Genomic DNA, 23,815 nt, shown 5'->3' with positions numbered 1-23,815 from the left:
AAGTGCCACCCGCAAAGGGACCTCGTAATCAGGCATTAAGGGTTTTACGGCGCCGCCACCTTTTACGGCGCCGTTAACCCCTTAACGCCTGGGTTGTAATGAGGGCCCTTGTGTCTATCTACAGTGTACCCGTGATGTAGGTCTGGAAGATCTGGGTCAGGCCACACAGCGCCCAGGCACGATTGGTGGCAGAAGCCACTGGGGCTCACCCTTCCCATCACTGGCCCAGAGGCTCACCGAATGTGCAAAGTAGAGAACGAGAAACAATGATGAGATTTGCGTTCATGCTGTGCTGTCACTGAGCACTGCAGACTACTCTTGCCCATTCCTGGCTAGCTAGACCTAGCCCCCAGCCTCTTCCTGTTGCTACAGTGCTGGGGGTATGAACTGCACAGACAGCCCTGCCTCTGAACCCAACCATTCAGGCATTCTTCACTAATGGACTGCCAAACTGTCAGTGATGGTGACTTCATGGTTTTCCCTGCATCCCTGTTATTTCTCCAGCTAACAAGATCTATATTCCAAGTGAAAAAACCTGTGACAAATTCGGTTGCTTTTTCAGGTGCAAAACAGATATCTGCTCTTGGCACTGCCTCTTTGTCTAGTGGCCCAGGAGTAGCAAGGACAGGTCTAGGGGTAGCAGAGGGGGAGTCAAGGTAGCAGCTGCTACCCCTCCCAATCCTAATCAAATGCAAAAAAAAATCTTGACAGAACATTATTTTATGGTTAATTAAAGTGTCAATTTTTACAACCTAATTTTAAACTAAACATATTGTGTACAAATAGATACATAGAGGCATATTGCACTCATGTTACATGTGCACTTAGCAGAGGACACTGCATAAACATACAAGACCAATCCTCACGAAACACATTGATGAAATACATTGTGAAGAAAGGGGACCACTAGGAATGACCAACGTTCTCAAAACAACGTAAAAACAAACTTAATAATAAAGAAACATTTTGGAGACCAAAATTTGAGCGCCTTCCTCAGGACCAACTGTTGGTGTGTCTTTAAGACTTGAACGCGCACTGTACACATGTATGAGGGAACTAACAAATGTTCCTAAATCATACAGGACAGTCCATGAACAGTAAATTCGTTCATGTGATCCTTCAATCAATTGTTGAGCAATCATGAATGTAGTTCACAATTATTTATTCACATCAGCTCTCCAAGGCCACAAGGGTATCTTCAATCAGTGGTGATACATCTTTAAATTGGGGTAAATCTCAGAAATTAGATGGATTGAGACTTGCTGGAATGCTTTGTTTCTAAGTTATGTTATGTTATGTTATTGGGCATTTGTATAGCACCTTTCACCATTGGTATGGTCCCAACACGCTCTCGGTTAAACGCCCTCGGGGATCGTAGTCCAGGTCAGTGGAGCAAGTCAGAGTAGTGTGCTTGTGCACTCGGCATGTGTGCAGCTAAGCCACATGTTTGTGATGATAGGTGCATTCTAATATTAGAAGTAGTGTGAAGTTTATGTGAGACAATTAGTATGAGTGCAGCTAGGCCGAATTGTCAATGGGTTTGCTGCATTCTAGCCGAGGCGGAGCTTGTATTTGAGATTATTTGTGCACCTTTGATGAATTTATCATGGGGATTAGCTGCATTCTAAAGGTTGTTGAGATATGCAGGGTGGTGTGTAATTATGTGTGCAGCTAGGGCAAATTAATCGCGTGGGGTAGCTGCATTCCAATGTTGAATGGTGTAGAGTCGAGAGTCAGTACATCGGGAGGTATGTGCGAGTATTCGTGCAGTTGGAAGAGGACTCCCTGTTCCTTAATTACCTTCCTGCGCCTACCAAATTAACTATGCTCCCCATTATAGGTCAGCAGTGAACTCAGCTATGTAGCGCAAATATGGCATACCTTTTGGCCGTTACTCACATACTGTATGGGCCTTGTAGCTTCCAGATGCAGGTGGATGTTGAGTAATTGGGACCAGGTATGATAAGGGCTGCAGAAGGTAATAGTAATTCTTGGAGTAACAGTCCTAGTGCATTACAGGGGTAAGGTGATTGCAGATGTTCTGTCCCCCATCCCTGTGTCTACCTGAGTGGACAATTGCTTGTTAATTAACACCTTCTCGATGAACAAAGTACATCCAGGTCATTGGGAATTACGAGTACTTCTTACAAAACGTGGTTGGTACTCTTTGAACCCTGAGGATCTAGCATAAAAGGCTGGGTCGTGCTTTTGGTGCCCAGCGTGTCTGACACCTTTAGGTGCCGCGGATGACTGAGTATACCAAGGTTTGAATTCCAAGCTGTCATAACTGAATTCACCAAAGATGTCACCTGAACTAAACACTTAGAACATTGCCAATAGAAACAATAAAAAGCACAATCGTAACATTGGAAGGTGAGTGGTAGTGGGTCCAGGTTTCTGAGTCCCTCACATTAATTTCCAAACAAATAAAGAGCCAACACAGTCATAACATTAAAGCGTAAGTGCTACTGGTCATTCATTGCCCAACAAGAGTCAACATGGTCATGACGTTACTACTGGGAAAACGGTTCCATGTATCAGTCATTCTTACTTGTCCATTGTAGTGGATACTTGGCCACTTCTTGGCTGTTCTTGGTTGGCCAGGAGGCATGGTTACATAGAGGGGCAAGAGCCAGATCGGTCCTTTAGCATGATTTAGGGGAAAAGCCAGGTCTTCAGTGCTTTCTGCAACGCCATGTAGTCTTGCGTGTGTCGAATGAGAGGGGCGCAGTGAGTTCCAGATTGTTGGCACCAGGGTTGAGAAGGCAGACTGCTGATCCTGGCTGATTTAGGGGCGGGGACCACTAGGAGGAGGGCAGTGCTTGACCTTAGGGTGCAGATTGAACACTAGGAGGCAATCTTCTCTTGTAAGTATTTGGGGCCGCCGGGTCTGTGCACAGCTCGATGAGTAATGCACAGCATTTTGAAAGTGGCTCCTCGCCCAATCTGGAGCCAGTGTAAGGGGTGGAGTGCCTTTGTGATGTGATCCCTTCATCCAAGACCAAGGACGAGCATGGCTGCAGAGTTCTGGACTCTTTGGAGTTTGTTTAGTTGGTAGGCCGGTGCACCCAGGTATGGGGAGTTCGCATGATCAAGTATAGAGATGACAATAGACATAATTGCAGTCAGTCTATGGGGGTAGGTGAAGTAAGGGAAGATGTGCCTCAGAAGCGTAAGGTGTAAGTGGCAGGATTTAGATACATTGTTAATGTAGTGAGACAGAGTTAGGTGACAGAGGTGGAGGTAGGGGGGAGGAGCCAAGGGAGGGTGGCCAGGGAGATGGTTGTGGGAATAGGGCTGTTTTGCAGCACACTATGATCTCTGTTTTACCTGGGTTCAGAAGGAGATGGTTACTCATCATCCAGATATCAATATCTGTCAGGCATGCTGCTAGGTCAGTGTGAGGGGCGTAGATCGATTTGGGAATCCTCAGGACGATCTGTTGTGTCATCGACATAGTTATAGAAAGTGAGGTTGTGGGAGTGGATGAGTGCGGGCAGGGGGTTCATGTAAAGTTTGAAAAGAAGGGATAATAGGAAGGGGCCCTGAGGTACTCCAGTGCTCACTGGCCATGCAGTGGAGAGGAAAGGGGGTGATATGTGATTTGCTGTGTGTTCGTGAGGAACAATTCGATTGAGTTGAGCACAGAGTCTTGGATTCCTAGGGAATGTAGTCTGTCAAGGAAGATGGTGTGGTTGACAGTGTCAAAGGCTGCAGATAGGTCAGGAAGAATGAGTGCAGCACAGCCTTCTTAGTCTGCCGTGACTTCAAGATCATCCCAGAAAGAGGCTATTGTAGGTTCCATTCCGTGACAAGGATGGAATTCCAATTGTACGGGTTCAAGGAGGTTGTTGACTTCTACAAAGTGGTTGAGCTAGGAGTATGCATTGGGGTCGATGAGCTTTGTCAAGAATCGGGTGTTTGAAATGGGCCTGTTGTTGGTTGGTTAGAGAGGGATGGTTTCTTTAGAAGGGGTTGGACATGCAAGACTTTGAAGGGTTCTGGGAAAATGGTAGAGGTGAGTAAGTCTTTAAGGATGGATGTTGCCAGCTCCCCAGCACATGTTGGGTTGAAGATTTTTTTGAGGAGAGAGGCTGGACAGGGGACGAGGGGGTAGTCGGAGGGTTGGATGTCAGACAGCAGTTTGATGAACTCCTGGCTTGTAATGGGACTGAAAGAGCAGAACAGATAGGTTCTAGAGGGCATAAGGTTTGGTTCTTGGAGATTGGGTGCTGGATGGGCAGTGAGGCTGGTTATTTTGATATTGATGGTGGCGGATTGTCTAGGGCTGTTTTGTGGAATTGTTCAGAGAGAGAATCACAGAGCATTTGGGAAGAGGTGATTGGGGCGGCAGTGCAAGGTGGGTTCAGGAATTCAGAGATGATCCTGTGGAGCTATTTACTGCTATTGTGGTAGTTCAAGATTCTGTTATTGTAATACCATTAGTTGGTCTTTTGGATCTTTGCTTTGTAGTTGTGAAGACGGAGGACATATGCTGATTTGGGTTGTGGTGTTGGAGTCATGATGGCTCGGGGCCTTCGACATCGGAGGGGCAGGCATCGGCCGGAGGCATCGGCCGGAGGGCAGGAGGACCCAGGACGGGAAGTGTCTTCCGTGTGGCAGCGGTTGGGCCACGCCATAGATGCGGAGCGGCAGCGGGCGGAAGAGGCACGGCTCATGATGGTCAGGGCGGAGAACTCCATGCGGAGGGCCCTTAGGCGGGCCGAGTGCCTCGAGGCAATCAGCAGGGAGTTGGGGGTGAACATGTCCCTGCGGACCCTCAGGGCCATGTAGGAGGAGCGCCTCCGGGACATTGAGCAGGAGTTCAATGATGCCCTGGCCCGGAACATCCCGAAGTGAGCCGTCGGACTAGCCCGCTGCCCTTGTAAATAGTTCTGTAGTTAGTGTTAGGTTTCCTTTGGTTTTACATTTTTTTTGGACCTTTTGGACAATGGGCCACATTTTTGTACATCGTTTTTTTTTTAGGTAGTGTTATTAGATAGGTTTAATTTCTTTTGTTGGGATCATGGACCCTGGATTGTTTATCTGTATATAGTTGACTGTTGGATTTTCATTTTTTTTAATGATTTACCCATGGAGCAATGGTTTTCGATTTTAATTTTCCATTGGATTTACTTTTGTGGACTATGACTTTGGACACCTTTCCTTTGGATTGGTTTATTTTTTTTAAATTTCCATTATTGTTTTTTTATTTTTGATTCAATTTATGTTGCTTTTAATACATATTTTTTCTTCAAACTTCAATGTGTAGTATCATCTCATTGTCTTCATGCATATCATGATATGGGTTTTGACATTCACTTACACCCATTGGGTGTATGTGAGGGACATGTGTTCATTTCCAAACTTGCAATTGGGGTTCTATCATGTTATTGCCATTTCTAAGTGGGTGGATGCAATACTCGGGTGGGTGTTTGGCATTTGGAGGCTGAACATAAGGGCCAGGGATCTAGATTGTGATGACATATTGGCTGGGGGACATGAGTGGGGGCCTGGTGGAGGGTGCCCCTGGATACTGGTGGGTGGGGGTGCAGGGGGACATGAGTGGGGGCCTGGTGGAGGGTGCCCTGCACTGCTGGGGGGTGGGGGTGCTGGGAGACATGAGTTGGACATGAGTGGGGGCCTGGTGGAGGGTGCCCTGCACTGCTGGGGGGTGGGGTTGCTGGGAGACATGAGTGGGGGCCTGGTGGAGGGTGCCCTGCACTGCTGGGGGGTGGGGGTGGTGGGAGACATGAGTTGGACATGAGTGGGGGCCTGGTGGATGGTGCCCTGCACTGCTGGGGGGTGGGGGTGGTGGGAGACATGAGTTGGACATGAGTGGGGGTCTGGTGGAGGGTGCCCTGCACTGCTGGGGGGTGGGGGTGCTGGGAGACATGTGTGGGGGCCTGGTGGAGGGTGCCCTGCACTGCTGGGGGGTGGGGGTGCTGGGAGACATGTGTGGGGGCCTGGTGGAGGATGCCCCTGGATGCTGGGGGGGTGGGGGTGCTGGGAGACATGTGTGGGGGCCTGGTGGAGGATGCTCTGCACTGCTGGGGGGTGGGGGTGGTGGGAGACATGAGTTAGACATGAGTGGGGGCCTGGTGGAGGGTTCCCTGCACTGCTGGGGGGTGGGGGTGCTGGGAGACATGTGTGGGGCCTGGTGGAGGGTGCCTCTGGATGTTGGGGGGTGGGGGTGATGGGAGACATGAGTGGGGGCCTGGTGGAGGGTGCCCCTGGATGCTGGGGGGTGGGGGTGATGGGAGACATGAGTGTGGGCCTGGTGGAGGGTGCCCTGCACTGCTGGGGGTGGGGGTGCTGGGAGACATGAGTTGGACATGAGTGGGGGCCTGGTGGAGGGTGCCCTGCACTGCTGGGGAGTGGGGGTGCTGGGAGACATGAGTGGGGGCCTGTTGGAGGGTGCCCCTGGATGCTGGGGGGTGGGGGCGATGGGAGACATGAGTGGGGGCCTAGTGGAGGGCACCCTGCACTGCTGGGGGTGGGGGTGGTGGGAGACATGAGTTGGACATGAGTGGGGGGCTGGTGGGGGGTGCCCTGCACTGCTGGTGGTGGTGGTGGTGGGAGACATGAGTTGGACATGAGTGGGGGCCTGGTGGAGGGTGCCCCTGGATGCTGGGGGGTGTGGGTGCAGGGGGACGTGTGTGGGGGCATGGAGGAGGGTGCCCTGCACTGCTGGGGGGTGGGGGTGCTGGGAGACATGAGTTGGACATGAGTGGGAGCCTGGTGGCGGGTGCCCTGCACTGCTGGGGGGTGGGGGTGGTGGGAGACATGAGTTGGACATGAGTGGGGGCCTGGTGGAGGGTGCCCTGCACTGCTGGGGTGTGGGGGTGGTGGGAGACATGGGTTGGACATGAGTGGGGGCCTGGTGGAGGGTGCCCTGCACTGCTGGGGGGTGGGGTGCTGGGAGACATGTGTGGGGGCCTGGTGGAGGGTGCCCTGCACTGCTGGGGGGGGTGCTGGGAGACATGTGTGGGGGCCTGGTGGAGGGTGCCCCTGGATGCTGGGGGGGGTGGGGGTGCTGGGAGACATGTGTGGGGGCCTGGTGGAGGGTGCCCTGCACTGCTGGGGGGTGGGGGTGGTGGGAGACATGAGTTGGACATGAGTGGGGGCCTGGTGGAGGGTGCCCTGCACTGCTGGGGGGTGGGGGTGCTGGGAGACATGTGTGGGGGCCTGGTGGAGGGTACCCCTGTGCCCCTGGATGCTGGGGGGTGGGGGCGATGCGAGACATGAGTGGGGGCCTGGTGGAGGGTGCCCCTGGATGCTGGGGGGTGGGGGTGATGGGAGACATGAGTGGGGGCCTGGTGGAGGGTGCGCCTGGATGCTGGGGGGTGGGGGTGATGGGAGACATGAGTGGGGGCCTGGTGGAGGGTGCCCCTGGATGCTGGGGGGTGGGGGTGATGGGAGACATGAGTGGGGGCCTGGTGGAGGGTGCCCTGCACTGCTGGGGGGTGGGGGTGCTGGGAGACATGAGTTGGACATGAGTGGGGGCCTGGTGGAGGGTGCTCTGCACTGCTGGGGGGTGGGGGTGCTGGGAGACATGAGTGGGGGCCTGGTGGAGGGTGCCCTGCACTGCTGGAGGGTGGGGGTGGTGGGACACATGAGTTGGACATGAGTGGGGGCCTGGTGGAGGGTGCCCTGCACTGCTGGGGGTGGGGGTGGTGGGAGATATGAGTTGGTCATGAGTGGGGGCCTGGTGGAGGGTGCCCTGCACTGCAGGGGGGTGGGGGTGCTGGAAAACATGTGTGGGGGCCTGGTGGAGGGTGCGCCTGGATGCTGGGGGGTGGGGGTGATGGGAGACATGAGTGGGGGCCTGGTGGAGGGTGCCCCTGGATGCTGGGGGGTGGGGGTGATGGGAGACATGAGTGGGGGCCTGGTGGAGGGTGCCCTGCACTGCTGGGGGGTGGGGGTGCTGGGAGACATGAGTTGGACATGAGTGGGGGCCTGGTGGAGGGTGCTCTGCACTGCTGGGGGGTGGGGGTGCTGGGAGACATGAGTGGGGGCCTGGTGGAGGGTGCCCTGCACTGCTGGAGGGTGGGGGTGGTGGGACACATGAGTTGGACATGAGTGGGGGCCTGGTGGAGGGTGCCCTGCACTGCTGGGGGTGGGGGTGGTGGGAGATATGAGTTGGTCATGAGTGGGGGCCTGGTGGAGGGTGCCCTGCACTGCAGGGGGGTGGGGGTGCTGGAAAACATGTGTGGGGGCCTGGTGGAGGGTGCCCTGTACTGCTGGGGGGTGGGGGTGGTGGGAGACATGAGTTGGACATGAGTGGGGGCCTGTTGGATGGTGCCCCTGGATGCTGGGGGGTGTGGGTGCAGGGGGACATGTGTGGGGGCATGGAGGAGGGTGCCCTGCACTGCTGGGGGGTGAGGGTGCTGGGAGACATGAGTTGGACATGAGTGGGGGCCTGGTGGAGGGTGCCCTGCACTGCTGGGGGGTGGGGGTGGTGGGAGACATGGTTGCACATGAGTGGGGGCCTGGTGGAGGGTGCCCTGCACTGCTGGGGTGTGGGAGTGGTGGAAGACATGAGTTGGACATGTGTGGGGGCCTGGTGGAGGGTGCCCTGCACTGCTGGGGGGTGGGGTGCTGGGAGACATGTGTGGGGGCCTGTTGGAGGGTGCCCTGCACTGCTGGGGGGTGGGGGTGGTGGGAGACATGAGTTGGACATGAGTGGGGGCCGGGTGGAGGGTGCCCTGCACTGCTGGGGGGTGGGGGTGTTGGGAGACATGTGTGGGGGCCTGGTGGAGGCTGCCCCTGGATGCTGGGGGGTGGGGGTGATGGGAGACATGAGTGGGGGGCTGGTGGAGGGTGCCCCTGGATGGTGGGGGGTGGGGGTGATTGGAGACATGAGTGGGGGTCTGGTGGAGGGTGCCCTGCACTGCTGGGGGGTGGGGGTGCTGGGAGACATGAGTTGGACATGAGTGGGGGCTTGGTGGAGGGTGCCCTGCACTGCTGGGGGGTGGGGGTGCTGGGAGACATGAGTGGGGGCCTGGTGGAGGGTGCCCCTGGATGCTGGGGGATGGGGTGATGGGAGACATGAGTGGGGGCCTGGTGGAGAGTGCCCTGCACTGCTGGGGGGTGGGGGTGCTGGGAGACATGAGTTGGACATGGGTGGGGGCCTGGTGGAGGGTGCCCTGCACTGCTGGGGGGTGGGGGTGATGGGAGACATGAGTTGGACATGAGTGGGGGCCTGGTGGAGGGTGCCCTGCACTGCTGGGGGTGGGGGTGCTGGGAGACATGTGTGGGGGCCTGGTGGAGGGTGCCCTGCACTGCTGGGGGCTGGGGGTGGTGGGAGCCATGAGTTGGACATGAGTGGGGGCCTGGTGGAGGGTGCCCCTGGATGCCGGGGGGTGGGGGTGCAGGGGGACATGTGTGGGGGCCTGGTGGAGGGTGCCCTGCACTGCTGGGGGGCGGGGGTGCTGGGAGACATGAGTTGGACATGAGTGGGGCCTGGTGGAGGGTGCCCTGCACTGCTGGGGGGTGGGGGTGCTGGGGGACATGTGTGGGGGCCTGGTGGAGGGTGCCCTGCACTGCTGGGGGGTGGGGGTGCTGGGAGACATGAGTGGGGGCCTGGTGGAGGGTGCCCTGCACTGCTGGGGGTGAGGGTGCTGGGAGACATGAGTTGGACATGAGTGGGGGCCTGGTGGAGGGTGCCCTGCACTGCTGGGGGGTGGGGGTGCTGGGAGACATGTGTGGGGGCCTGGTGGAGGGTGCCCTGCACTTGCGGGGTGGTGGGGGTGCTGGTATACATGTGTAGGTTACTGGTGGAGGGTGCCCCTGGATGCTGGGGGTGGGGGTGCTGGGAGACATGTGTGGGGGCCTGGTGGAGGGTGCCCTGCACAGCTGGGGGGTGGGGGTCGTGGGAGACATGAGTTGGACATGAGTGGGGGCCTGGCGGAGGGTTCCCTGCACTGCTGGGGGGTGAGGGTGCTGGGAGACATGTGTGGGGGCCTGGTGGAGGGTGCCCTGCTCTGCTGGGGGGTGGGGGTGCTGGGAGACATGAGTGGGGGCCTGGTGGAGGGTGCCCCTGGATGCTGGGGGGTGGGGGCGATGGGAGACATGAGTGGGGGCCTAGTGGAGGGTGCCCTGCACTGCTGGGGGGTGGTGGGAGACATGAGTTGGACATGAGTGGGGGGCTGGTGGAGGGTGCCCTGCACTGCTGGGGGGTGGGGGTGGTGGGAGACATGAGTTGGACATGAGTGGGGGCCTGGTGGAGGGTTCCCCTGGATGCTGAGGGGTGTGGGTGCAGGGGGACGTGTGTGGGGGCATGGAGGAGGGTGCCCTGCACTGCTGGGGGGTGGGGGTGCTGGGAGACATGAGGTGGACATGAGTGGGGGCCTGGTGGAGGGTGCCCTGCACTGCTGGGGGGTGGGGGTGGTGGGAGACATGGGTTGGATATGAGTGGGGGCCTGGTGGAGGGTGCCCTGCACTGCTGGGGTGTGGGGGTGGTGGGAGACATGAGTTGGACATGAGTGGGGGCTTGGTGGAGGGTGCCCTGCACTGCTGGGGGGTGGGGTGCTGGGGGACATGTGTGGGGGCCCGGTGGAGGGTGCCCTGCACTGCTGGGGGAGGGTGCTGGGAGACATGTGTGGGGGCCTGGTGGAGGGTGCCCCTGGATGCTGGGGGGGTGGGGGTGCTGGGAGACATGTGTGGGGGCCTGGTGGAGGGTGCCCTGCACTGCTGGGGGGTGGGGGTGGTGGGAGACATAAGTTGGACATGAGTGGGGGCCTGGTGGAGGGTGCCCTGCACTGCTGGGGGGTGGGGGTGCTGGGAGACATGTGTGGGGGCCTGGTGGAGGGTGCCCCTGGATGCTGGGGGGTGGGGGCGATGCGAGACATGAGTGGGGGCCTGGTGGAGGGTGCCCCTGGATGCTGGGGGGTGGGGGTGATGGGAGACATGAGTGGGGGTCTGGTGGAGGGCGCCCTGCACTGCTGGGGGGTGGGGGTGCTGGGAGACATGAGTTGGACATGAGTGGGGGCTTGGTGGAGGGTGCCCTGCACTGCTGGGGGGTGGGGGAGCTGGGAGACATGAGTGGGGGCCTGGTGGAGGGTGCCCCTGGATGCTGGGGGGTGGGGGTGATGGGAGACATGAGTGGGGGCCTGGTGGAGGGTGCCTCTGGATGCTGGGGGGTGGGGGTGATGGGAGACATGAGTGGGGGCCTGGTGGAGGGTGCCCCTGGATGCTGGGGGGTGGGGGTGATGGGAGACATGAGTGGGGGCCTGGTGGAGGGTGCCCTGCACTGCTGGGGGGTGGGGGTGCTGGGAGACATGAGTTGGACATGAGTGGGGGCCTGGTGGAGGGTGCCCTGCACTGCTGGGGGTGGGGGTGATGGGAGACATGAGTGGGGGCCTGGTGGAGGGTGCCCTGCACTGCTGGGGGGTGGGGGTGGTGGGAGACATGAGTTGGACATGAGTGGGGGCCTGGTGGAGGGTGCCCTGCACTCCTGGGGGGTGGGGGTGGTGGGAGACATGAGTTGGACATGAGTGGGGGCCTGGTGGAGGGTGCCCTGCACTGCTGGGGGTTGGGGGTGCTGGGAGACATGTGTGGGGGCCTGGTGGAGGGTGCCCTGCACTGCTGGGGGGTGGGGGCGGTGAGAGACATGAGTTGGATATGAGTGGGGGCCTGGTGGAGGGTGCCCCTGGATGCTGGGGGGTGGGGGTGCAGGGGGACATGTGTGGGGGCCTGGTGGAGGGTGCCCTGCAATTTTGGGGGGTGGGGGTGCTGGGAGACATGAGTTGGACATGAGTGGGGGCCTGGTGGAGGGTGCCCTGCACTGCTGGGGGGTGGGGGTGCTGGGAGACATGAGTGGGGGCCTGGTGGAGGGTGCCCTGCACTGCTGGAGGGTGGGGGTGGTGGGAGACATGAGTTGGACATGAGTGGGGGCCTGGTGGAGGGTGCCCTGCACTGCTGGGGGGTGGGGGTGGTGGGAGACATGAGTTGGACATGAGTGGGGGCCTGGTGGAGGGTGCCCTGCACTGCTGGGGGGTGGGGGTGCTGGGAGACATGTGTGGGGGCCTGGTGGAGGGTACCCCTGGATGCTGGGGGGTGGGGGTGATGGGAGACATGAGTGGGGGCCTGGTTGAGGGTGCCCTGCACTGCTGGGGGGTGGGGGTGCTGGCAGACATGAGTTGGACATGAGTGGGGGCCTGGTGGAGGGTGCCCTGCACTGCTGGGAGGTGGGGGTGGTGGGAGACATGAGTTGGACATGAGTGGGGGCCTGGTGGAGGGTGCCCTGCACTGCTGGGGGGTGGGGGTGCTGGGAGACAAGTGTGGGGGCCTGGTGGAGGGTGCCCCTGGATGCTGGGGGGTGGGGGTGATGGGAGACATGAGTGGGGGCCTGGTGGAGGGTGCCCCTGTATGCTGAAGGGTGGGGGTGATGGGAGACATGAGTGGGGGCCTGGTGGAGGGTGCCCTGCACTGCTGGGAGTGGGGGTGCTGGGAGACATGAGTTGGACATGAGTGGGGGCCTGGCGGAGGGTGCCCTGCACTGCTGGGGGGTGGGGGTGCTGGGAGACATGAGTTGGACATGAGTGGGGGCCTGGTGGAGGGTGCCCTGGGGCCTGGTGGAGGGTGCCCTGCACTGCTGGGGGGTGGGGGTGGTGGGAGAAATGAGTTGGATATGAGTGGGGGCCTGGTGGAGGGTGCCCCTGGATGCTGGGGGGTGGGGGTGCTGGGAGACATGAGTGGGGGCCTGGTGGAAGGTGCCCTGCACTGCTGGGGGGTGGGGGTGCTGGGAGACATGAGTTGGACATGAGTGGGGGCCTGGTGGAGGGTGCCCTGCACTGCTGGGGGGTGGGGGGGTGGGAGAAATGAGTTGGACATGAGTGGGGGACTGGTGGAGGGTGCCCTGCACTGCTGGGGGGTGGGGGTGCTGGGAGACATGAGTGGGGGCCTGGTGGAAGGTGCCCTGCACTGCTGGGGGGTGGGGGCGCTGGGAGACATGAGTTGGACATGAGTGGGGGCCTGGTGGAGGGTGCCCTGCACTGCTGGGGGGTGGGGGTGCTGGGAGACATGTGTGGGGGCCTGGTGAAGGGTGCCATGCACTGCTGGGGGATGGGGGTGATGGTAGACATGTGTGGGGGCCTGGTGGAGGGTGCCCCTGGATGCTGGGGGGTGAGGGTGCTGGGAGGCATGTGTGGGGGCCTGGTGGAGGGTGCCCTGCACTGCTGGGGGGTGGGGGTGGTGGGAGACATGAGTTGGACATGAGTGGGGGCCTGGTGGAGGGTGCCCTGCACTGCTGGGGGGTGGGGGTGCTGGGAGACATGTGTGGGGGCCTGGTGGAGGGTGCCCTGCACTGCTGGGGGGTGGGGGTGCTGGGGGACATGAGTGGGGCCTGGTGGAGGGTGCCCCTGGATGCTGGGGGGTGGGGGTGATGGGAGACATGAGTGGGGGCCTGGTGGAGGGTGTCCCTGGATGCTTGGGGGTGGGGGTGATGGGAGACATGAGTGGGGGCCTGGCGGAGGGTGCCATGCCCTGCTGGGGGGTGGGGGGGTGGGAGACATGAGTTGGACATGAGTGGGGGCCTGGTGGAGGGTGCCCTGCACTGCTGGGGGGTGGGGGTGCTGGGAGACATGAGTGGGGGCCTGGTGGAGGGTGCCCCTGGATGCTGGGGGTTGGGGGTGATGGGAGACATGAGTGGGGGCCTGGTGGAGGGTGCCCTGCACTGCTGGGGGGTGGGGGTGGTGGGAGACATGAGTTGGACATGAGTGGGGGCCTGGTGGAGGGTGCCCCTGGATGCTGGGGGGTGGAGGTGCAGGGGGACATGTGTGGGGGCCTGGTGGAGGGTGCCCTGCACTGCTGGGGGGTGGGAGTGCTGGGAGACATGAGTTGGACATGAGTGGGGGCCTGGTGGAGGGTGCCCTGCACTGCTGTGGGGTGGGGGTGCTGGGAGACATGAGTGGGGGCCTGGTGGAGGGTGCCCCTGGATGCTGGGGGGTGGGGGTGATGGGAGACATGGGTGGGGGCCTGGTGGAGGGTGCCCTGCACTGCTGGGGGGTGGGGGTGGTGGGAGACATGAGTTGGTCATGAGTGGGGGTCTGTTGGAGGGTGCCCTGCACTGCTGGGGGTTGGGGGTGGTGGGAGACATGAGTTGGACATGAGTGGGGGCCTGGTGGAGGGTGCCCTGCACTGCTGGGGGGTGGGGGTGCTGGGAGACATGTGTGGGGGCCTGGTGGAGGGTGCCCTGTACTGCTGGGGGGTGGGGGTGGTGGGAGACATGAGTTGGACATGAGTGGGGGCCTGGTGGAGGGTGACCCTGGATGCTGGGGGGTGGAGGTGCAGGGGGACATGTGTGGGGGCCTGGTGGAGGGTGCCCTGCACTGCTGGGGGGTGGGGGTGCTGGGAGACATGAGTGGGGGCCTGGTGGAGGGTGCCCCTGGATGCTGGTGGGTGGGGGTGATGGGAGACATGAGTGGGGGCCTGGTGGAGGGTGCCCTTCACTGCTGGGGGGTGGGGGTGCTGGGAGACATGAGTTGGACATGAGTGGGGGCCTGGTGGAGGGTGCCCTGCACTGCTGGGGGGTGGGGGTGCTGGGAGACATGAGTTGGACATGAGTGGGGGCCTGGTGGAGGGTGCCCTGCACTGCTGGGGGGTGGGGGTGCTGGGAGACATTTGTGGGGGCCTGGTGGAGGGTGCCTGCACTGCTGGGGGGTGGGGGTGTTGGGAGACATGTGTGGGGGCCTGGTGGAGGGTGCCTCTGGATGCTGGGGGGGTGGGGTGATGGGAGACATGAGTGGGGGCCTGGTGGAGGGTGCCCCTGCATGCTGGGGGGTGGGGTGATGGGAGACATGAGTGGGGGCCTGGTGGAGGGTGCCCTGCACTGCTGGGGGGTGGGGGTGCTGGGAGACATGAGTTGGACATGACTGGGGGCCTGGTGGAGGGTGCCCTGCACTGCTGGGGGGTGGGGGTGCTGGGAGACATGAGTGGGGGCCTGGTGGAGGGTGCCCCTAGATGCTGGGGGGTGGGGGTGATGGGAGACATGAGTGGGGGCCTGGTGGAGGGTGCCCTGCACTGCTGGGGGGTGGGGGTGGTGGGAGACATCAGTTGGACATGAGTGGGGGCCTGGTGGAGGGTGCCCTGCACTGCTGGGGGGTGGGGGTGCTGGGAGACATGAGTTGGACATGAGTGGGGGCCTGGTGGAGGGTGCCCTGCACTGCTGGGGAGTGGGGGTGCTGGGAAACATGTGTCGGGGCCTGTGGAGGGTGCCCTGTACTGCTGGGGGGTGGGGGTGGTGGGAGACATGAGTTGGACATGAGTGGGGGCCTGGTGGAGGGTGCCCCTGGATGCTGGGGGGTGTGGGTGCAGGGGGACATGTGTGGGGGCATGGAGGAGGGTTCCCTGCACTGCTGGGGGTGGGGGTGCTGGGAGACATGAGTTGGACATGAGTGGGGGCCTGGTGGAGGGTGCCCAGCACTGCAGGGGGGTGGGGGTGGTGGGTGACATGAGTTGGACATGAGTGGGGGCCTGGTGGAGGGTGCCCTGCACTGCTGGGTTGTGGGGGTGGTGGGAGACATGAGTTGGACATGAGTGGGGGCCTGGTGGATGGTGCCCTGCACTGCTGGGGGTGGGGTGCTGGGAGACATGTGTGGGGGCCTGTTGGAGGGTGCCCTGCACTGCTGGGGGGTGGGGGTGCTGGGAGACTTGTGTGGGGGCCTGGTGGAGGGTGCCCTGCACTGCTGGGGGGTGGGGGTGGTGGGAGACATGAGTTGGACATGAGTGGGGGCCTGGTGCAGGGTGCCCTGCATTGCTGGGGGGTGGGGGTGCTGGGAGACATGTGTGGGGGCCTGGTGGAGGGTGCCCCTGGATGCTGGGGGGTGGGGGCGATGCGAGACATGAGTGGGGGCCTGGTGGAGGGTGCCCCTGGATGCTGGGGGGTGGGGGTGATGGGAGACATGAGTGGGGGTCTGTTGGAGGGCGCCCTGCACTGCTGGGGGGTGGGGGTGCTGGGAGACATGAGTTGGACATGAGTGGGGGCTTGGTGGAGGGTGCCCTGCACTGCTGGGGGGTGGGGATGCTGGGATACATGAGTGGGGGCCGATTGGAGGGTGCCCCTGGATGCTGGGGGATGGGGGTGATGGGAGACATGAGTGGGGGCCTGGTGGAGGGTGCCTCTGGATGCTGGGGGGTGGGGGTGATGGGAGACATGAGTGGGGGCCTGGTGGAGGGTGCCCTGCACTGCTAGGGGGTGGGGGTGGTCGGAGACATGATTTGGACATGAGTGGGGGCCTGGTGGAGGGTGCCCTGCACTGCTGGGGGGTGGGGGTGGTGGGAGACATGAGTTGGACATGTGTGGGGGCCTGGTGGAGGGTGCCCTGCACTGCTGGGGGGTGGGGGTGCTCGGAAACATGTGTGGGGGCCTGGTGGAGGGTGCCCTGTACTGCTGGGCGGTGGGGGTGGTAGGAGACATGAGTTGGACATGAGTGGGGGCCTGGTGGAGGGTGCCCCTGGATGCTGGGGGGTGTGGGTGCAGGGGGACATGTGTGGGGGCATGGAGGAGGGTGCCCTGCACTGCTGGGGGGTGGGGGTGCTGGCAGACATGAGTTGGACATGAGTGGGGGCCTGGTGGAGGGTGCCCTGCACTGCTGGGGGGTGGGGGTGGTCGGAGACATGAGTTGGACATGAGTGGGGGCCTGGTGGAGGGTGCCCTGCACTGCTGGGGGGTGGGGGTGCTGGGAGACATGAGTTGGACATGAGTGGGGACGTGGTGGAGGGTGCCCTGCACTGCTGGGGGGTGGGGTGCTGGGAGACATGTGTGGGGGCCTGGTGGAGGGTGCCCTGCACTGCTGGGGGGTGGGGGTGCTGGGAGACATGTGTGGGGGCCTGGTGGAGGGTGCCCCTGGATGCTGGGGGGGTGGGGGTGCTGGGAGACATGTGTGGGGACCTGGTGGAGGGTGCCCTGCACTGGTGGGGGGTGGGGGTGGTGGGAGACATGAGTTGGACATGAGTGGGGGCCTGGTGGAGGGTGCCCTGCACTGCTGGGGGGTGGGGGTGCTGAGAGACATGTGTGGGGGCCTGGTGGAGGGTGCCCCTGGATGCTGGGGTGGGTGGGGGTGCTGGGAGACATGTGTGGGGACCTGGTGGAGGGTGCCCTGCACTGGTGGGGGGTGGGGGTGGTGGGAGACATGAGTTGGACATGAGTGGGGGCCTGGTGGAGGGTGCCCTGCACTGCTGGGGGGTGGCAGTGCTGGGAGACATGTGTGGGGGCCTGGTGGAGGGTGCCCTGTACTGCTGGGGGGTGGGGGTGGTGGGAGACATGAGTTGGACATGAGTGGGGGCCTGGTGGAGGGTGACCCTGGATGCTGGGGGGTGGAGGTGCAGGGGGACATGTGTGGGGGCCTGGTGGAGGGTGCCCTGCACTGCTGGGGGGTGGGGGTGCTGGGAGACATGAGTGGGGGCCTGGTGGAGGGTGCCCCTGGATGCTGGTGGGTGGGGGTGATGGGAGACATGAGTGGGGGCCTGGTGGAGGGTGCCCTTCACTGCTGGGGGGTGGGGGTGCTGGGAGACATGAGTTGGACATGAGTGGGGGCCTGGTGGAGGGTGCCCTGCACTGCTGGGGGGTGGGGGTGCTGGGAGACATGAGTTGGACATGAGTGGGGGCCTGGTGGAGGGTGCCCTGCACTGCTGGGGGGTGGGGGTGTTGGGAGACATGTGTGGGGGCCTGGTGGAGGGTGCCTCTGGATGCTGGGGGGGTGGGGTGATGGGAGACATGAGTGGGGGCCTGGTGGAGGGTGCCCCTGGATGCTGGGGGGTGGGGTGATGGGAGACATGAGTGGGGGCCTGGTGGAGGGTGCCCTGCACTGCTGGGGGGTGGGGGTGCTGGGAGACATGAGTTGGACATGACTGGGGGCCTGGTGGAGGGTGCCCTGCACTGCTGGGGGGTGGGGGTGCTGGGAGACATGAGTGGGGGCCTGGTGGAGGGTGCCCCTAGATGCTGGGGGGTGGGGGTGATGGGAGACATGAGTGGGGGCCTGGTGGAGGGTGCCCTGCACTGCTGGGGGGTGGGGGTGGTGGGAGAAATCAGTTGGACATGAGTGGGGGCCTGGTGGAGGGTGCCCTGCACTGCTGGGGGGTGGGGGTGCTGGGAGACATGAGTTGGACATGAGTGGGGGCCTGGTGGAGGGTGCCCTGCACTGCTGGGGAGTGGGGGTGCTGGGAAACATGTGTCGGGGCCTGTGGAGGGTGCCCTGTACTGCTGGGGGGTGGGGGTGGTGGGAGACATGAGTTGGACATGAGTGGGGGCCTGGTGGAGGGTGCCCCTGGATGCTGGGGGGTGTGGGTGCAGGGGGACATGTGTGGGGGCATGGAGGAGGGTTCCCTGCACTGCTGGGGGTGGGGGTGCTGGGAGACATGAGTTGGACATGAGTGGGGGCCTGGTGGAGGGTGCCCAGCACTGCAGGGGGGTGGGGGTGGTGGGAGACATGAGTTGGACATGAGTGGGGGCCTGGTGGAGGGTGCCCTGCACTGCTGGGTTGTGGGGGTGGTGGGAGACATGAGTTGGACATGAGTGGGGGCCTGGTGGATGGTGCCCTGCACTGCTGGGGGTGGGGTGCTGGGAGACATGTGTGGGGGCCTGTTGGAGGGTGCCCTGCACTGCTGGGGGGTGGGGGTGCTGGGAGACTTGTGTGGGGGCCTGGTGGAGGGTGCCCTGCACTGCTGGGGGGTGGGGGTGGTGGGAGACATGAGTTGGACATGAGTGGGGGCCTGGTGCAGGGTGCCCTGCATTGCTGGGGGGTGGGGGTGCTGGGAGACATGTGTGGGGGCCTGGTGGAGGGTGCCCCTGGATGCTGGGGGGTGGGGGCGATGCGAGACATGAGTGGGGGCCTGGTCGAGGGTGCCCCTGGATGCTGGGGGGTGGGGGTGATGGGAGACATGAGTGGGGGTCTGTTGGAGGGCGCCCTGCACTGCTGGGGGGTGGGGGTGCTGGGAGACATGAGTTGGACATGAGTGGGGGCTTGGTGGAGGGTGCCCTGCACTGCTGGGGGGTGGGGATGCTGGGATACATGAGTGGGGGCCGATTGGAGGGTGCCCCTGGATGCTGGGGGATGGGGGTGATGGGAGACATGAGTGGGGGCCTGGTGGAGGGTGCCTCTGGATGCTGGGGGGTGGGGGTGATGGGAGACATGAGTGGGGGCCTGGTGGAGGGTGCCCCTGGATGCTGGGGGGTGGGGGTGATGGGAGACATGAGTGGGGGCCTGGTGGAGGGTGCCCTGCACTGCTGGGGGGTGGGGGTGCTGGGAGACATGAGTTGGACATGAGTGGGGGCCTGGTGGAGGGTGCCCTGCACTGCTGGGGGGTGGGGGTGCTGGGAGACATGAGTGGGGGCCTGGTGGAGGGTGCCCTGCACTGCTAGGGGGTGGGGGTGGTCGGAGACATGATTTGGACATGAGTGGGGGCCTGGTGGAGGGTGCCCTGCACTGCTGGGGGGTGGGGGTGGTGGGAGACATGAGTTGGACATGTGTGGGGGCCTGGTGGAGGGTGCCCTGCACTGCTGGGGGGTGGGGGTGCTCGGAAACATGTGTGGGGGCCTGGTGGAGGGTGCCCTGTACTGCTGGGCGGTGGGGGTGGTAGGAGACATGAGTTGGACATGAGTGGGGGCCTGGTGGAGGGTGCCCCTGGATTCTGGGGGGTGTGGGTGCAGGGGGACATGTGTGGGGGCATGGAGGAGGGTGCCCTGCACTGCTGGGGGGTGGGGGTGCTGGCAGACATGAGTTGGACATGAGTGGGGGCCTGGTGGAGGGTGCCCTGCACTGCTGGGGGGTGGGGGTGGTCGGAGACATGAGTTGGACATGAGTGGGGGCCTGGTGGAGGGTGCCCTGCACTGCTGGGGGGTGGGGGTGCTGGGAGACATGAGTTGGACATGAGTGGGGGCGTGGTGGAGGGTGCCCTGCACTGCTGGGGGGTGGGGTGCTGGGAGACATGTGTGGGGGCCTGGTGGAGGGTGCCCTGCACTGCTGGGGGGTGGGGGTGCTGGGAGACATGTGTGGGGGCCTGGTGGAGGGTGCCCCTGGATGCTGGGGGGGTGGGGGTGCTGGGAGACATGTGTGGGGACCTGGTGGAGGGTGCCCTGCACTGGTGGGGGGGTGGGGGTGGTGGGAGACATGAGTTGGACATGAGTGGGGGCCTGGTGGAGGGTGCCCTGCACTGCTGGGGGGTGGGGGTGCTGAGAGACATGTGTGGGGGCCTGGTGGAGGGTGCCCCTGGATGCTGGGGGGTGGGGGTGATGGGAGACATGAGTGGGGGCCTGGTGGAGAGTGCCCTGCACTGCTGGGGGGTGGGGGTGCTGGGAGACATGAGTTGGACATGAGTGGGGGCCTGGTGGAGGGTGCCCTGCACTGCTGGGGGGTGGGGGTGATGGGAGACATGAGTTGGACATGAGTGGGGGCCTGGTGGAGGGTGCCCTGCACTGCTGGGAGGTGGGGGTGCTGGGAGACATGAGTTGGATATGAGTGGGGGCCCGGTGGAGGGTGCCCTGCACTGCTGGGGGGTGGCGGTGCTGGGAGACATGTGTGGGGGCCTGGTGGAGGGTGCCCTGCACTGCTGGGGGGTGGGGTTGCTGGGAGACATGAGTGGGGGCCTGGTGGAGGGTGCCCTGCACTGCTGGGGGGTGAGGGTGCTGGGAGAAATGAGTTGGACATGAGTGGGGGCCTGGTGGAAGGTGCCCTGCACTGCTGGGGGGTGGGGGTGCTGGGAGACATGTGTGGGGGCCTGGTGGAGGGTGCCCTGCACTGCTGGGGGGTGGGGGTGCTGGTAGACATGTGTGGGGGCCTGGTGGAGGGTGCCCCTGGATGCTGGGGGGTGGGGGTGGTGGGAGACATGAGTTGGACATGAGTGGGGGCCTGGTGGAGGGTGCCCTGCACTACTGGGGGGTGAGGGTGCTGGGAGACATGTGTGGGGGCCTGATGGAGGGTGCCCTGCACTGCCTGGGGGTGGGGGTGGTGGGAGACATGAGTTGGACATGAGTGGGGGCCTGGTGGAGGGTGCCCTGCACTGCTGGGGGGTGGGGGTGCTGGGAGACATGAGTTGGACATGAGTGGGGTCCTGTTGGTGGGTGCCCTGCACTGCTGGGGGTTGGGGGTGGTGGGAGACAAGAGTTGGACATGAGTGGGGGCCTGGTGGAGGGTGCCCTGCACTGCTGGGGGTGGGGGTGCTGGGAGACATGTGTGGGGGCCTGGTGGAGGGTGCCCCTGGATGCTGGGGGGTGGGGGTGATGGGAGACATGAGTGGGGGTCTGGTGGAGGGTGCCCTGCACTGCTGGGGGGTGGGGGTGGTGGGAGACATGAGTTGGACATGAGTGGGGCCTGGTGGAGGGTGCCCTGCACTGCTGGGGCGTGGGGGTGGTGGGAGACATGAGTTGGACATGAGTGGGGGCCTGGTGGAGGGTGCCCTGCACTGCTGGGGGTTGGGGGTGCTGGGCGACATGTGTGGGGGCCTGGTGGAGGGTGCCCTGCACTGCTGGGGGGTGGGGGTGGTGGGAGACATGAGTTGGATATGAGTGGGGGCCTGGTGGAGGGTGCCTCTGAATGCTGGGGGGTGGGGGTGCAGGGGAACATGTTTGGGGGCCTGGTGGAGGGTGCCCTGCACTGTTGGGGGGTGGGGGTGCTGGGAGACATGAGTTGGACATGAGTGGGGGCCTGGTGGAGGGTGCCCAGCACTGCAGGGGGGTGGGGGTGGTGGGAGACATGAGTTGGACATGAGTGGGGGCCTGGTGGAGGGTGCCCTGCACTGCTGGGTTGTGGGGGTGGTGGGAGACATGAGTTGGACATGAGTGGGGGCCTGGTGGACGGTGCCCTGCACTGCTGGGGGTGGGGTGCTGGGAGACATGTGTGGGGGCCTGTTGGAGGGTGCCCTGCACTGCTGGGGGGTGGGGGTGCTGGGAGACTTGTGTGGGGGCCTGGTGGAGGGTGCCCTGCACTGCTGGGGGGTGGGGGTGGTTGGAGACATGAGTTGGACATGAGTGGGGGCCTGGTGCAGGGTGCCCTGCATTGCTGGGGGGTGGGGGTGCTGGGAGACATGTGTGGGGGCCTGGTGGAGGGTGCCCCTGGATGCTGGGGGGTGGGGGCGATGCGAGACATGAGTGGGGGCCTGGTGGAAGGTGCCCCTGGATGCTGGGGGGTGGGGGTGATGGGAGACATGAGTGGGGGTCTGTTGGAGGGCGCCCTGCACTGCTGGGGGGTGGGGGTGCTGGGAGACATGAGTTGGACATGAGTGGGGGCTTGGTGGAGGGTGCCCTGCACTGCTGGGGGGTGGGGATGCTGGGATACATGAGTGGGGGCCGATTGGAGGGTGCCCCTGGATGCTGGGGGATGGGGGTGATGGGAGACATGAGTGGGGGCCTGGTGGAGGGTGCCTCTGGATGCTGGGGGGTGGGGGTGATGGGAGACATGAGTGGGGGCCTGGTGGAGGGTGCCCCTGGATGCTGGGGGGTGGGGGTGATGGGAGACATGAGTGGGGGCCTGGTGGAGGGTGCCCTGCACTGCTGGGGGGTGGGGGTGCTGGGAGACATGAGTTGGACATGAGTGGGGGCCTGGTGGAGGGTGCCCTGCACTGCTGGGGGGTGGGGGTGCTGGGAGACATGAGTGGGGGCCTGGTGGAGGGTGCCCTGCACTGCTAGGGGGTGGGGGTGGTCGGAGACATGATTTGGACATGAGTGGGGGCCTGGTGGAGGGTGCCCTGCACTGCTGGGGGGTGGGGGTGGTGGGAGACATGAGTTGGACATGTGTGGGGGCCTGGTGGAGGGTGCCCTGCACTGCTGGGGGGTGGGGGGTGCTCGGAAACATGTGTGGGGGCCTGGTGGAGGGTGCCCTGTACTGCTGGGCGGTGGGGGTGGTAGGAGACATGAGTTGGACATGAGTGGGGGCCTGGTGGAGGGTGCCCCTGGATGCTGGGGGGTGTGGGTGCAGGGGGACATGTGTGGGGGCATGGAGGAGGGTGCCCTGCACTGCTGGGGGGTGGGGGTGCTGGCAGACATGAGTTGGACATGAGTGGGGGCCTGGTGGAGGGTGCCCTGCACTGCTGGGGGGTGGGGGTGGTCGGAGACATGAGTTGGACATGAGTGGGGGCCTGGTGGAGGGTGCCCTGCACTGCTGGGGGGTGGGGGTGCTGGGAGACATGAGTTGGACATGAGTGGGGGCGTGGTGGAGGGTGCCCTGCACTGCTGGGGGGTGGGGTGCTGGGAGACATGTGTGGGGGCCTGGTGGAGGGTGCCCTGCACTGCTGGGGGGTGGGGGTGCTGGGAGACATGTGTGGGGGCCTGGTGGAGGGTGCCCCTGGATGCTGGGGGGGTGGGGGTGCTGGGAGACATGTGTGGGGACCTGGTGGAGGGTGCCCTGCACTGGTGGGGGGTGGGGGTGGTGGGAGACATGAGTTGGACATGAGTGGGGGCCTGGTGGAGGGTGCCCTGCACTGCTGGGGGGTGGGGGTGCTGAGAGACATGTGTGGGGGCCTGGTGGAGGGTGCCCCTGGATGCTGGGGGGTGGGGGTGATGGGAGACATGAGTGGGGGCCTGGTGGAGAGTGCCCTGCACTGCTGGGGGGTGGGGGTGCTGGGAGACATGAGTTGGACATGAGTGGGGGCCTGGTGGAGGGTGCCCTGCACTGCTGGGGGGTGGGGGTGATGGGAGACATGAGTTGGACATGAGTGGGGGCCTGGTGGAGGGTGCCCTGCACTGCTGGGAGGTGGGGGTGCTGGGAGACATGAGTTGGATATGAGTGGGGGCCCGGTGGAGGGTGCCCTGCACTGCTGGGGGGTGGCGGTGCTGGGAGACATGTGTGGGGGCCTGGTGGAGGGTGCCCTGCACTGCTGG

General features: G+C 63.3%; 1 long non-coding RNA gene across 1 annotated transcript in view; it reads left to right on the top strand.

The window, feature by feature from the left end:
- The window catches only part of LOC138565902 (uncharacterized), a 58,235-nt gene that overhangs the window by 1,161 nt on the left and 33,259 nt on the right, over positions 1-23,815 (top strand). The window lies entirely within an intron of this gene.

Source organism: Ambystoma mexicanum, chromosome 2p (assembly GCF_040938575.1).
Source record: "Ambystoma mexicanum isolate Mex_15411 chromosome 2p, UKY_AmexF1_1, whole genome shotgun sequence".
NCBI lineage: Eukaryota > Metazoa > Chordata > Amphibia > Caudata > Ambystomatidae > Ambystoma > Ambystoma mexicanum.
Note: the sequence above shows the minus strand (reverse complement) of the source record. Positions and strands in the feature narration are given on the sequence as shown.